The sequence below is a fragment of the Microcebus murinus genome, chromosome 1, assembly GCF_040939455.1.
Source record: "Microcebus murinus isolate Inina chromosome 1, M.murinus_Inina_mat1.0, whole genome shotgun sequence".
Taxonomy (NCBI): Eukaryota; Metazoa; Chordata; class Mammalia; order Primates; family Cheirogaleidae; genus Microcebus; species Microcebus murinus.
The window spans coordinates 64,910,387-64,922,956 of NC_134104.1; the positions used below are offsets into that span (position 1 = coordinate 64,910,387).

A 12,570-nucleotide genomic window follows, 5' to 3' on the forward strand; every position below is an offset into this window, starting at 1 on the left:
TCTGCATGTTCTCCTCCCCCCAAAAAACATCAAGGGAAATGACAAACTAGAAAAATATTTGCAATTCATATTACAGACAAGGGACTACTAGAGTTAGATGATGCGGTCTTTCCGTGAGGGTGTGTGGGGAAGGGGCCCTGTCGTAGACTGCTGTGTGTGTGCAAGACAGCAAAACCCCCATGGCAGGAAATCCGGCGATATCTGACAAAGCTACCCCTGCCTTTACCCTTCGACCCAGCAACCTAATTCTGGGAGTCTAGCCTTGTGCTTCTCAAAGTGCGGCACATAACACCTAAGATAAATGCAGAAATTAGAGATTCAGTGTTTAATAATCTTTATGGTAATTTGACAGAGTAATTTTTATGTGTATTGAATCTAATAAAATATTTGGGCTTATATTTTGCATGTTGTTTTTCCATTCATTTCTCTAGTAATTCACTTTTATTGAATTTTACATAAGTATCCATCTGCGACAGATTGTAAATTGAAAAGTCAAACCTGCTTCTTCACCACAGATAGTTGAGAAGCAAAAATAGACTTCAGAGCCACCTGCACGTGCCCGGAGTGACTTACGCACAAGATTGTCACTGTGGCGTTCTTTGAAATAACAGAAGGGCAGGAAACAACCAGATATCCAGAAACAGGAGGCTGGATAGGAAACTACCTTTGTGACGGAAAACCATGCAGCTATGGAAAAGACTGAAGATTTTCTCTAGGTTTTGATATGGAGAAATTTCCAGGAATATTAAGTGAAAGAAGCAAAGTGCAGAAAAGTTTAATGGCATGCTATATTTTGTGTAAAAATAAAAAAAAGAGGGCAAAAATAAGAACATATATTTATATTTGCTTGTGCTAGCATTAACATACACTAGAAAAATAAACCCAAACTAATTTTTAAACAGGTACCTATAAGTAGCAAAATGATGATCAAGACTTCTCAATATTTACCTTTTTATATTATTTTCATTTTTGACTAGGTAAACATATTAGCTATTCAATAAAATGTTTACATTTTAGAAACCTTTAAAAAAAACTAGCTTTGAGTATGGGGAGGCCCAAGGGTTCCCTGAGGCCTGGCTGGAGTGCCCCCAATCACCTTCCCCCTCTTTCCTTTCCCTGCCCATCAACCTGCGGCCAAGCCTGCTGACCTCCTTCCCAGATCCCTGAGCCAGGGAGTGGCCTTCTCGGCATCACTTTCCCCATCTATGAAATGAAAGGTTGAGCTAGATTAGGGATTCCTGACCACGGTGAGGTGAATCAGAATGACCTCCCCTGAGGGTGGAGTCCTGGGCTGGCAGGTGAGGGATCCAAAGCTGAGTGTGATGGGCCTCTCCTGGGGTGACAGCCAGAGGATTAGAGGGCCCTGGGGGTCCTTCCTGCTGTAAGACCTTTGCCCCTAACCCTTCCCCTCTCTTCCCTTCCTACTGCCCCTGCTCTACCCCAGGTCTGGAAGATTACGGTAGGATTATCTTCTTCCAGCCTAAGCGTCTTCAACATGTGCGTGCAATGGGGTGATCCCCATCCCTGAACGGCTGCAAGCCTTCAAGGAAGTAGCCCAGCAATGCCAGTGCACCTGGCAGACCCCCTTCTCCCTCCCCACCTGCCTCGTCCTGCACCCCACAGGGAATTAGTCCCCACAGCACCTCTTTGATCCCTTCCTCAGGCTGAAACCCGAACACCCTCTGCCCCTCCCTGGCAGGGCCTGACCATCCCTCTCAGCAGAGCCCCTCTAGCGGGAAGTTTGGCCCAAACTTACTCCCTGGGGCGATTTTTCATTGTCACCTACTTGGAGTTTTTCCAAAGTGCTAGGCAGGGTCCTTCCTGCTGTGTGGGGCGTGACACTGCTGTCCATCCTTGGCGTCCCCACCCTGTTTCCCTGACCCCAATCCCTGGCCTCTCAAACAGGGCCATAGCGGTCAGGGAGGGCCGAACCCAAGGGCAAGGCTGGCTCTCTGGAGCCAGATAAGCCGAGGTCATATCCCTGCTCGTCTCCTTATTAGCCGTGTGATGCTGGGAAAAATTCTTAACCGCGCCCTGGCCCTGCCTTAGTTTCCCCAAATGGGGATGATAATAACAACATCAACTTCCTCAGCAGTTGTGAGCATTAAAGGAGTTACTACTTTTTTTTTTTTCTTTTCACACAGACCCAGTGGGGTTGAGTCCCAAGGAGTTACTACTACTTTTAAAAGGCCTAGAACAGTGCCTGGCAGACAGTGAGCGCTCAAGTAGTGATGGCGCTCTGGGGGAAGAGCGGCAGGGACTGGGGGATTTCCTTTTGCCCTTGGACACTGGTGCTGGCTGCCTTCCCTTCGCACCTCCAGGTTTGCACTCGCTTCCGCTCACCTCCTCCAGGCCCACGATGCTCAGGGACTGCACCAGTGCCTCCCTGCCCCGTTTGCGTTTGGCCAGTGGAGGGAGGCGGCAGCGAGTGAGCGTGGCTGCATCTCTGCCTGGCAGAAGGGCAGAGCCCACCCCGCAGACCTCTGCTTCCAAGTCGCTGGCTCTCTCCTCCCTTCTGAACCAGGGCGGGGCTGCCGCCTTGGTTGCAGCCCCAGGGCGCTGCTCACTGAGCCAGTCCATATGTTTCCCTAGCCCTCTTCCCACACCTTTGTAAACACTTCCTTTATTAAACTGCCCTCACAGTTCCCAACTGGAGTGTGCCATCTGTTTCCTGGGGGGACCCTGACGGAGAGAACACCTAATTAGGGATGTGCAGCACACATGTAAATCCTGGCTTTCCAGACCTGAGCTGGGGCTTTTCTCCCATCGGCCCCTAAGGTCGCCTAAGATGGCAGGACAACTGCCCTCCCCTCATTATCCCTGACCCCCTTCCCAGGCCTCCCCGCCTCCCCACCCCAGGTCTGACCTACCCTCAGAGCCCCCATACCTGGCCCTCTGTTTGGCCCCAGCCCCAGCTCCAGGGGCCTGAATTAGGAGCACATCCTGGCCCCCTCCCCTCCCCCTGACCACAGGCCTACAGTATCTAAATTCTGCAGCTGAAGTTCCATCCTCATTATGGTTTTTATGTAAATATGTCCTGCAAGTCCCCCCTGAATCAATAATTGCTAGATTAATATCACTGCATCCACCTATGCCCCAGCACAGCACGTCCGGCTGCTGTTTCAGTAGAAGGGAAGGGAAGCACAGGACAGGCGGGCGGGAAGGGGTGAGGGCAGGACCTGGATGGGGCTCTCCTCTGCCCAGTTACCAGACCTCCAGGGCAGGGAGGAACAAGGAGCTAGGGCTTGCAGCTTTGCAAATTACAGCGGAACAAGGGGTGTGGTGCTGAAAAAGGAGGAAAGATCAATCCCCACATCACTGGGACAGCTACAGGGCCTGACTTTTTGAGCAGAGTTCTAGAGATGTGCAGGGGGGAGGTGACTTCCCAACTCTCAAGAATTCCCTGGAAATCATCTCCCCCATTCACAGTCCCCACCCCAGCCCCAGCTGCTTGGATCAGGGTGGTCATGTGATCAAGACAGCCTTGTAGGGGCTCTCCCATTGCAATGTGGGTGTATGACCCCCGAGGGCCAAGCAGGTCTTTGTGGAGGAACCTGGAACGTGTAAATGCAGCCCTGTAGGGTGGCCGTCTTCCACCTCCTGTGAGCAGAGGACAATGTGCACAGACCAATGACAGGAGACAGAGGAAACACACTGGGATGTTGACAACCTTCCAGTTCCCAGTTCCAGCCCTTGCCTGAGGTCTGTGTTCTGCCTCCATGAGCCACCCCTCCCATATCCTCGTAGTACAGTTTCTCATTTTTACTTAAGCCGGTCGGAGTCGTGTCAGACCAGGAGTGGCCTGCAGGTGCTGGCTCCTCAGGTCTGTGCTGGCCTCCCTCCCTTCTGAAGCAGCCTCTGCTCCTTGAGGGGCGGCCGGCAACCCACCCTGCTCAAAACCTTTCCTAGTCTTCCAGGCAGGGGTGGCAGGTGAGATGCATGGGGAGGTCGTTGGTGGGGCTTGCAGGACGTCCTCTAAGAGCCTTCCCTTCTTCCTGCCTGGTCCGCAGATAGGATGGATGGCACTGCAGTAGCCATCTGCAGCTGTTAAGTGACCATGAGCCACGTGCTAAGGACAGTGGTACAGGAAGGTAGATGAAACCTGGGACACTGGTGACAGAATCAGCTCTGCTCTGCCTACCTCCAGACTTCTGTCCTGTGCTTGGCCATTGTACTCCCATCTCTTGTTTCCTTGTCTGCCAACGGGCTTAATTTGTTTAAGCCCTTGTTTTTCAGGTTTCAATTATCATTAGCCAAATACCATTCCTATCCCATACAGTTTGGTTTCTCACACTAACAACCAAATTCTTCTAATACAAACAGAAATTTCTATTTCTAATATGTCTGTCTGATCTGGTATGAAAATAATCCCAGAATTTTTCCTCTGGCAGTGTGTAGCAAGAGAATATCCGATTTTCCTAAGGGTTGTATAGTACCATGGAAAGCCTTGGGCTTGGGAGGCTGCCATACCCAGCTGCAAATCTTGGCTTTATCACCTATAAAACAAGGTTAATAGTTCCTTGCCTTAGAGAATGCTTTGAAGTACCCAGAACTAAGTCTGGCACAGAGTAGTCCCTTTATGAAACCCATTCATATTAGTTTGTTAGTATACATAAAGCATTAAACTAGTTACCTAGTTACCTGTCCCGGGTTCAGCCATTCATTTGTTTATATATTATTTCTCTGAGCATTTACTGAATGCCTCCTATGTGCTGGGCCCTGTATGGATGAGGAAGTGGGGCAGGGGGAGGCCCACATGACAAAAGCATGGTCCCTGCCTTCAAGGTGCTTACAGTCTCAAAGGGGCGAGGAGACATGTCCCCAACAAGCACAGTGACCCAGGAGCCTGGGATCTGGATGGGGAAGGGGTCAGAAAGCCTGTGCTTCGCCCTGTCTCAGGCTGCTTGTCACTGGCACTGTGGCAAGGTGCTCTAGGAGTGGGGGAAGGGAGGAGCAGCTGACTTCTGCTATTTTGGGAAACCCTCAGCAACTAGGAAAGCATTTTCCCAAATCTTTGGCCAGAGCTTCTCTTGCCTTCTCTCACACTGCTGCCCCAATTCCCTGCGGGTTCTCGATTGGGGTCACTCTAATGGTGCCTGGAGGCATGTGAAGGAATGTGCATGCGTGGGAGAGAACACACACCCACGCAGATACCCCCGGAGGGCTCCTCGCAGGGTATGGGATTTGTCCTGGGCTCCTTTTCTCAGCCCTGATTGTAGGAGGAGGATTAGTTGCAACTGTGGGAAGGGATGGTGAAGAAGAGCAGAGAAGGGAAGAGGACCAGGGTCAGAGCTGCTGGGAGGCCCCCAGTTACAGAGGCACCTCTGCTGGGGCAAAGGGTGAGGGAGACGGGCAGGAGAGTGTGTGTTACAGCTGCATCCCCCACAGAGCCCAAACTGGCCTCCCAACAGGACCCCCTGCAGACCGTGCCCTCCCTTGCTTGCCCGAGAGCTGAGTGCCCGGACCACCCACTCAACGGCGTCCATTGCTGAACCGGACCATCATTCATTCATCATTCTGCTCAGCAAGCAGACAAATGGGGGCCCAGCTCTCCTGCAGCTTTCAGCCTGCACAGGAGACTGAAGCACGGGTAGAAGATCAGCAGGACGAGGATTGAGAGGGCGTCCTAAGAGGGAGAAGATGTTGGGGAACATGGGTGAGCGGGGTGCCAGTGGGAGGAGGTCTAAGAGGTCTTGTGTAGAAGGAAAGAAAGGTGGAGCTTCCCCAGCCTTGGGGTGAAGATCACTCCCGAGGAAGGGATCACCCTGGACCACCCTCAGATGACCTGCAGAAACAGCAGAGGGAGGCATAGAGGGAGGTGACTCTGGAAAGGAAGACCAGGGCCGAATCACAATGAAACTTGAGCACAAACCTAAAGCTTCAGGGGCTTCTCTTCCATTGCAAAGGAGGACTTGTTGACAGTTTGGGACAGCGGAAGGAAGGGGTTGGATCTATGCTTTGGGAAATTTGGTGGCAGCGGGCAAGGGGAGGGGTCAATTAGAGCAGGCCACTTGTCAGTAGGGTGGCTCTGAGCATTGGGATTGGGCACTTCCTCCTCCGAGGGAACCTGGTATCAGCCCCACCTGCACCCCTGTGGAGGACACGCCAGCCCAGCTGCAGGGCTCAGGGTCAGAGGCAGGGAGAGACTGCAGGACTGGGTCTGCTGCCATGTCAGGGCAGCAGGGCCACTCAACCTGCTGCCCGCGTGGAGATCCTCTCCAGAGCAACCACGGAAAATAAAGAAAGGGTGTAAGCAGAAAGAAAAAGACAACTGATGATCCCGAAAGAGGAGGGCATGCATACAAATGGCTGAAGCATGTTGAGAGCATGCCAGGCACCGTGCTAAGCCAAACTCTTCCCCTGCAAAATCTCACTGCAAGAAGGCTGAGAGACACCCTCGTGAGCATCATTCCATGCTGACAGCAAGGAAACAGGTTATCAAGGTCCCAGCGCTAGTTAACAGTGGAGCTGGGATTTGAACCTGAGGCTGTCTGCTACAAAGGCCCACGCCCTGGGCCACTATGCTCACTGTCCTCCCTGGAGGACAAATTGGCCCCAGCCCTTTCGGCACATTCCACAGCCCTGGCTCCGCACACTCTCCACGCAGCCCTCTTGAGTTTAATTTGGTTTCCTGAGTTGGCTTCCTTACCAGGGACAGCGCTTTCTGGCTATAAATTATCAACTGACTTCCTGCTGCAAATCAGCCTCCTGTAAGTTTGGGCTGTGGGAGCCAGTCTTTCCAGGTCCTGAGCAGCTCTGGAGAAACAAATTCTGGAGGTTCCAGATGGACAGGGCAGAGTCCAGATCCCAGAGCCCAGAGCTCTGACAGCCACCTGGCAGCTTCCCCCAGCCCGGCTGGATAGCCAGGGGGCCAGGGCTGGGGAGAGAAAGATGCTTCCTTTCGTCCCACCTCAAACCCAGCCCACGAGGACCTCTGGGGAAGGGGGCTCAGGCTGCTCCTTCTCCCTGGGACCCCTCCCTTGATGCCTCCATGCAAAGTCTCCATTTGGCTGTCTGCCTGGGAGAGGGGGAGAGAAAGGCGAGGAAAAGAAAAGAAGAGGAAATAGAGGGAATCCAAGAGCAGGAAAGAATGTATTGTGTCTGCGGTTTGGCCAGGAGGGGAAAGCGTTGGAGGGTGGGGCGCCCTCACTTTGCTGCCCGCCCAGGGACACCAAATACGTGGCCCAGCAGTGGGCTTCTCTGTGGAGGCTGTGAAGGCATCTTCCCACCCACCCATCACTCACCACTTGGGGGGCCCAGCTTAGCCAAACCCGGCACAAAGATAAGATTGAGATGCAGATTCCTTCTTATTGCTCTGAATAGAGCAGATTGGATACGGATTTTCCTCTTTTCTTCCCATTTAGACAGTCTGGGGCCCACAGGGAAGGTTGGGACCAGATGGGGGAGGGGCAGAGGCTCAGAAAGCCTTACCAGCACTTTTCAGCTCTGGAACCTGGAGAAGGGAGGGTATGGGGAGCCTCCCCCACCACCACCCCCATGCCCTTTCCCAGGAGCAAGTTCATTCCGTCTCTGCATTCTGAAATCTCCACTGGTTTGTTCTCCTCTCCTCCACATATTCCTAGGAACCTCCAAGTCCTGCTATCAGTGTTCACAGTCATTCCTGCTGTCCCACCCTCATCCATCCAGTAGCCATTAAACCCATGGAGAAAATCAAAGGAAAAATGGGATGACAGAAAGTCATTAACAAGAAGGGCTCTAACAGACCGTTTGCTTTAACACCATACTTTATAGATGAAGAAACTGAGGCTTGGAGATTAGGCAGGGAGCTCATGGCAGAACTGAAACTAAGTCATCATAACCACAACAATAACAGCCATGTTATATACCAGGCAGTGTTCTATGCTCTTTATGTTAAGCCGTTTAATCCAAATGACGACCCTGTGAGGCAGGTACTGTCATCATCCCCATTTCATGGATAAGAAAACCAAGGCACAAACCAGTTAAGTAACTTACATAAGATCAAACTGGTAGCAGCTGGATCCAAACCCAGGCAGTCGGGCTCCAGAGCCTGCCCCTTGCCTGGGCTCAGCACACCACGCAGGACTCGGCCATCTGGGAAGTGGCATTGACTGACAGAGCCTTGTGAGGATAGCTCAGGCCACTCCAGGGATCACTCACAGATGGGGAAGCCTCCTAAGCATGGTCTCCAGTCTTCCGTATTTGTGATCATGGAGCCTGGAGTGGCTCCTATGAACAGAGTTTGTCAACACAAGGTCAGAATTGAAAAGAAGAATGTAAAGGGAATGGCTGCATCCTTAAGAAACCAAACAAGTGTCCACAAAATGAAGGCAACTTGGTAGGAGAAGACAGGCCTGTGGGAAAAGAAGGGCAAGTGCATAAGGAGAGAGCCTAACATGAAAGGGACATGGTCATGGTTGGAACCAGGCCCCTGCCTCACAGAGTTGAGTGTGGCTTAAATGAAATAAGGGAGTAGGGTGTCTGGTTCATGCCTTGCACAGGGCAGTGTGACAATGGTGCTGGTGGTGGCTGCACTGAGGTGATGTGATGATGAGTAGGGTTTTATCTCCTGCTTCCTAAACATTATGTAATATTTTATTGTTTTTGCAAGGCAAAAGAAAACAAAGGAGACTTGCCTGCTTTAATTGCTGAAATTAAATGCTAAGGATGTTGCCAAACACAAATCAAGCTTATCTATTCATTAGAGCAGCCTCCTTTTCCTCATCCCCATGGGCAGGCTCTCTCGGAAGAAACATTTTGCTGTCAGATATTCAGTTGCTGTATAAAATGAAAATTGCATTATTTTTTTGAAACAGAATCTTACTCTGTTGTCCGGGCTAGAGTGCTGTGGCATCAGCCTAGCTCACAGCAACCTCAATCTCCTGGGCTCAACTCATCCTCCTGCCTCAGCCTCCTGAGTAGCTGGGACTACAGGTACGCACCACCATGCCCGGCTAATTTTTTCTATATATTTTTAGTTGGCCAATTAATTTCTTTCTATTTTTAGTAGAGATGGGGTCTTGCTCTTGCTCAGGCTGGTTTCGAACTCCTGACCTTGAGTGTCAGGATTACAGGTGTGAGCCACCACTCGTGGCCTGAAAATTGCATTTGAGAATAGGCCTACAGCCCCCAAACAGACGGCAAATCCAGCTAAAGGCCCGATTTTCTTGGGATTTCTAGTACAGATTCAAACGCTCAGCATAAACTTTTGTGAGGAAGGCCCATTTCTACTTACTTCCTGAGCAAGGTTCCTCAACATCCGGAGAGCAAGTTCTCCTATATAGCAAAGAGCTCCTAAAGAGATGGGTGGTGGTGATGGTTATACAACAGTGTGAATGTACTTAATGTCACTGAACTGCACACTTAAAAATGGTTAAAATGAGTGGGTGGGAATATAAAATGGTGCAGCTGTTATGTAAAACAGTATGGTGGTTCTTCAAAAAATTTAAACATAGAATTACCATATGATCCAGCAGTTCCACTTCTGGGTATATACCAAAAAGAATTGAAAGTAGGATATGGAAGAGGTATGTGTACACCCATGGTCATAGCAGCATTAGTCACAATAGCCAAAAAAGTGGAAGCAACCCAAGTGTCCATCAACAGCTCATGTCACACAGCAACAAAATGTGGTGTGTACATGCAGTGGGACATTCCTCGGCCTTATAAGGGAAGTTCTGACACACGTTACACGGATGAACCTTGAGGACATTAAGCTAAGTGAAGTAAGCCAGTCACAGAAAGATAAATACTGTATGATTCCACTTATATGAGGTACCTAGAGTAGTCAAATCCATAGAGACAGGAAGTGGAATGGTGGCTGCCAGGGGCCAAGGGAAGACAGAGTTATTGTTTAATGGGCACAGAGTTTCAGTTTTGCAAGATGTAAAAGGTTCTAGAGATGAATGGTGGTGAGGGTAGCACAACAAGGACAGTGCACCTAATATCACTGAGCTGTACATGTAAAAATGATTAAGATGGTAAATTTTATGTTATGTATATGCTACCACAATTTTTTTAAAAAAAGAAGAGCTCCTACAATACAGCGAACTGAGGTCCTGGGGTGTGCTGATGGCTCCAGAAGGTAGGGTCTCCTCCCTGCTCTCCCCTCACTCTCCCTAGCGCACACTTACCCCTGACCAGTGAGTGGAGCAAGCCCCTACTGTCTGTCCACACCTTGGCTGTCTGGCTGGGGCACCAGGCACCTGGGGACGAGGTGGTGGGCCACAGGCGAGGGGTGAAGCCACAAGGCATCCTAGAGATACAGGCTGGGGACTAGCTGAAACCACTGAAACCACTCGGTGAGTCCACGATGCACGATGAACTATGCAAAAGACATGAGGCTGGGGTGAGGCCAGGCCTCACCTCAGTCCGCTGTATTGTAGAAGCTCTTCTTTTTTTAAAAAAATTGTGGTAGCATATACATAACATAAAATTTACCATCTTAATCATTTTTACATGTACAGCTCATCATGACATTACATGATGATGGTCCATGTGGCTGCCCACTGTATCCTGTTGCTGTTTTAGCAAATTACCACAGGAGTGGCTTAAAACACTGCACATTTATTATCTCACACCTCGATAGGTCAGAAGTTTGATGGAGGTATGAATGGGCTAAAATCAAGGAGTTGGCAGGGCTGCATTCCTATCTGGAGGCTCTAGGGGAGTGTGATAATAGGATATATCCGTGTGCGCGCGCGCGTGAGCGTGTGTATGCTTTTCATCCATGGTTGGTTCTTGGCTTATAACTCCCATAGCCCTTGTTACAGTCTTTTATTATAATGCTGCTTTAGGTGCTTTACACTTCAGGAGCAGGTCTCAGGAAACGGAATCTCTCTCTCTGACATTCTCCTGACCCTTTCACCTGCCCAGCGCAGGACTCTAATCTGATTGCTGAGTCAAAAGATCCTTATTCCAGAGAGGGTCCTGCCCCATACCCTGGAGGAAGGACTGCTGCACAGAGAGGCCAGAAGGATCTGAACAGACAGGCCTGGCTGGGTTCCCCCCTCAGTGTTTTAGCATGTCATTATAACCCTTTTTGTCCAGTCACACTTCTATGTGGTTGTCAATCACATAATGAAGCTTCCATGAAAACCCAAAGGACTGGGTTCAGAGAGCTTCCGGACAGCTGAACATGGAGGCTCCTGGCAGGTATGCCAGGGAGGGTGTGGAAACTCTGTGCCCTTCTCCTGTACCTCGCCATATGCATGTCTTCAGCTGTATTCCTTGTAATATCCTTTATAACAAATCAGGAAATGTAAGTAAGGGTCTCCTGGAGTTCTGTGAGCCGTCCAGCAAATTAATCGAACTCAAAGAGGGGGTTGGTTGTATGAACCCCAACTTGAAGCCGGTTGGTCAGAAGCTCTGGAGGCCTGGACTTGTGCCTGGTGTCTGATGGAGGCCAGGGGCAGTGTGCAGTTTTGGGGACTGAGCCCTCACCCTGTGGGACCTGACGCTGTGTCCAGGTAGACAGTGGTGGAATTGAATTAGAGGGTGCCCAGCGGTGCCGGCTGCTGTGTGTGAACTCTCTCATGTTCGGTCACAGAGTCTTCTGTGTGGATCACTGTGGTGTGAGCACAGAGGAAAAATAAGGTTTGTCACTTTTTCTGAAACAGGAAGAATCCATTTTCTTGCCTTTCTCAGTTTTAGAGGACACCCACATTCCGTCACTAAAGCCAGCAGCACTGCCATCTATGACCACTCTTCCATCCTTACCACTCCCTCGGACCACAGCCGGGTATGGTTCTCTGGATCCACGTGATAACACTGGGCCCACCCAGGTAATCCACCTTAAGGCCCTTGACTGAATCACCCTGCAAAGCCCCACTTGCCATGTAAGCACCGTATTCGCAGGGTCCCAGGATGAGGACATGGGCATCTTGGGTGGACCATTATCCTGCCTGTCGCACCTGCCACAGGTACTCTCACTTGCGTGTTCCCGCATGCAAACACACTTCCGGCATCCAGACACTCACCTGTGCCTGAATTTCTGAGGAGGGAGGAGCAGTCGCTGGGAGACAGTCCCCAGCAAGTCAGGGCCACACAGTCTCAGAGAGGAAGCAGCAGCCACTGCTGAGGGAACATCAGGGGGTTGGACGCGGGTCCCAGGGGGCGGGGAGAGGGGGAGCAGAGATGCTCACACCACAGGCACAGAAAGGGGTAGCAGTCTGTCCCTCGGGAAAGAGGGCAGCCACAGAGTGCCAAGGGGAGACTGAACATACAGGTGAGCTGCACTTCAGCAAAAAGCAATTCACAAACACAGGCTCAAAAGCTACACCAAAGGGTGATTATTATTCACTTCCTAAAAGGATTTTCCAAAGCGTTCTTCAAGTAATGAGTTCCACTGTGTTCTTAAAATAGGATTTACACCCAATTTTTCAGTAACACATAAAGGGATGCTTGTAAATCTATGGAAACGAAGTGAGACCAGTAACATCTGCTGCCTCGCCTTCTGTGCTGGTGGTGGCAGGGGGAGACGGAAGGAGCCACCGACTGGGGCGGTGGGCTCAGCCTCCAGCCCAGCCCCCTCTTTCTGCCTCCATGGCAATCACCCCCTTTAATGCTCACGCCAGCCTTTCCCTCATTTCA

At 50.7% G+C, this 12,570-nt stretch overlaps 1 protein-coding gene across 1 annotated transcript in view; it reads right to left on the reverse strand.

Annotated features, from left to right (window-relative positions):
* Positions 1-12,570, reverse strand: part of SEMA5B (semaphorin 5B) — a 113,018-nt gene that overhangs the window by 38,882 nt on the left and 61,566 nt on the right. The window lies entirely within an intron of this gene.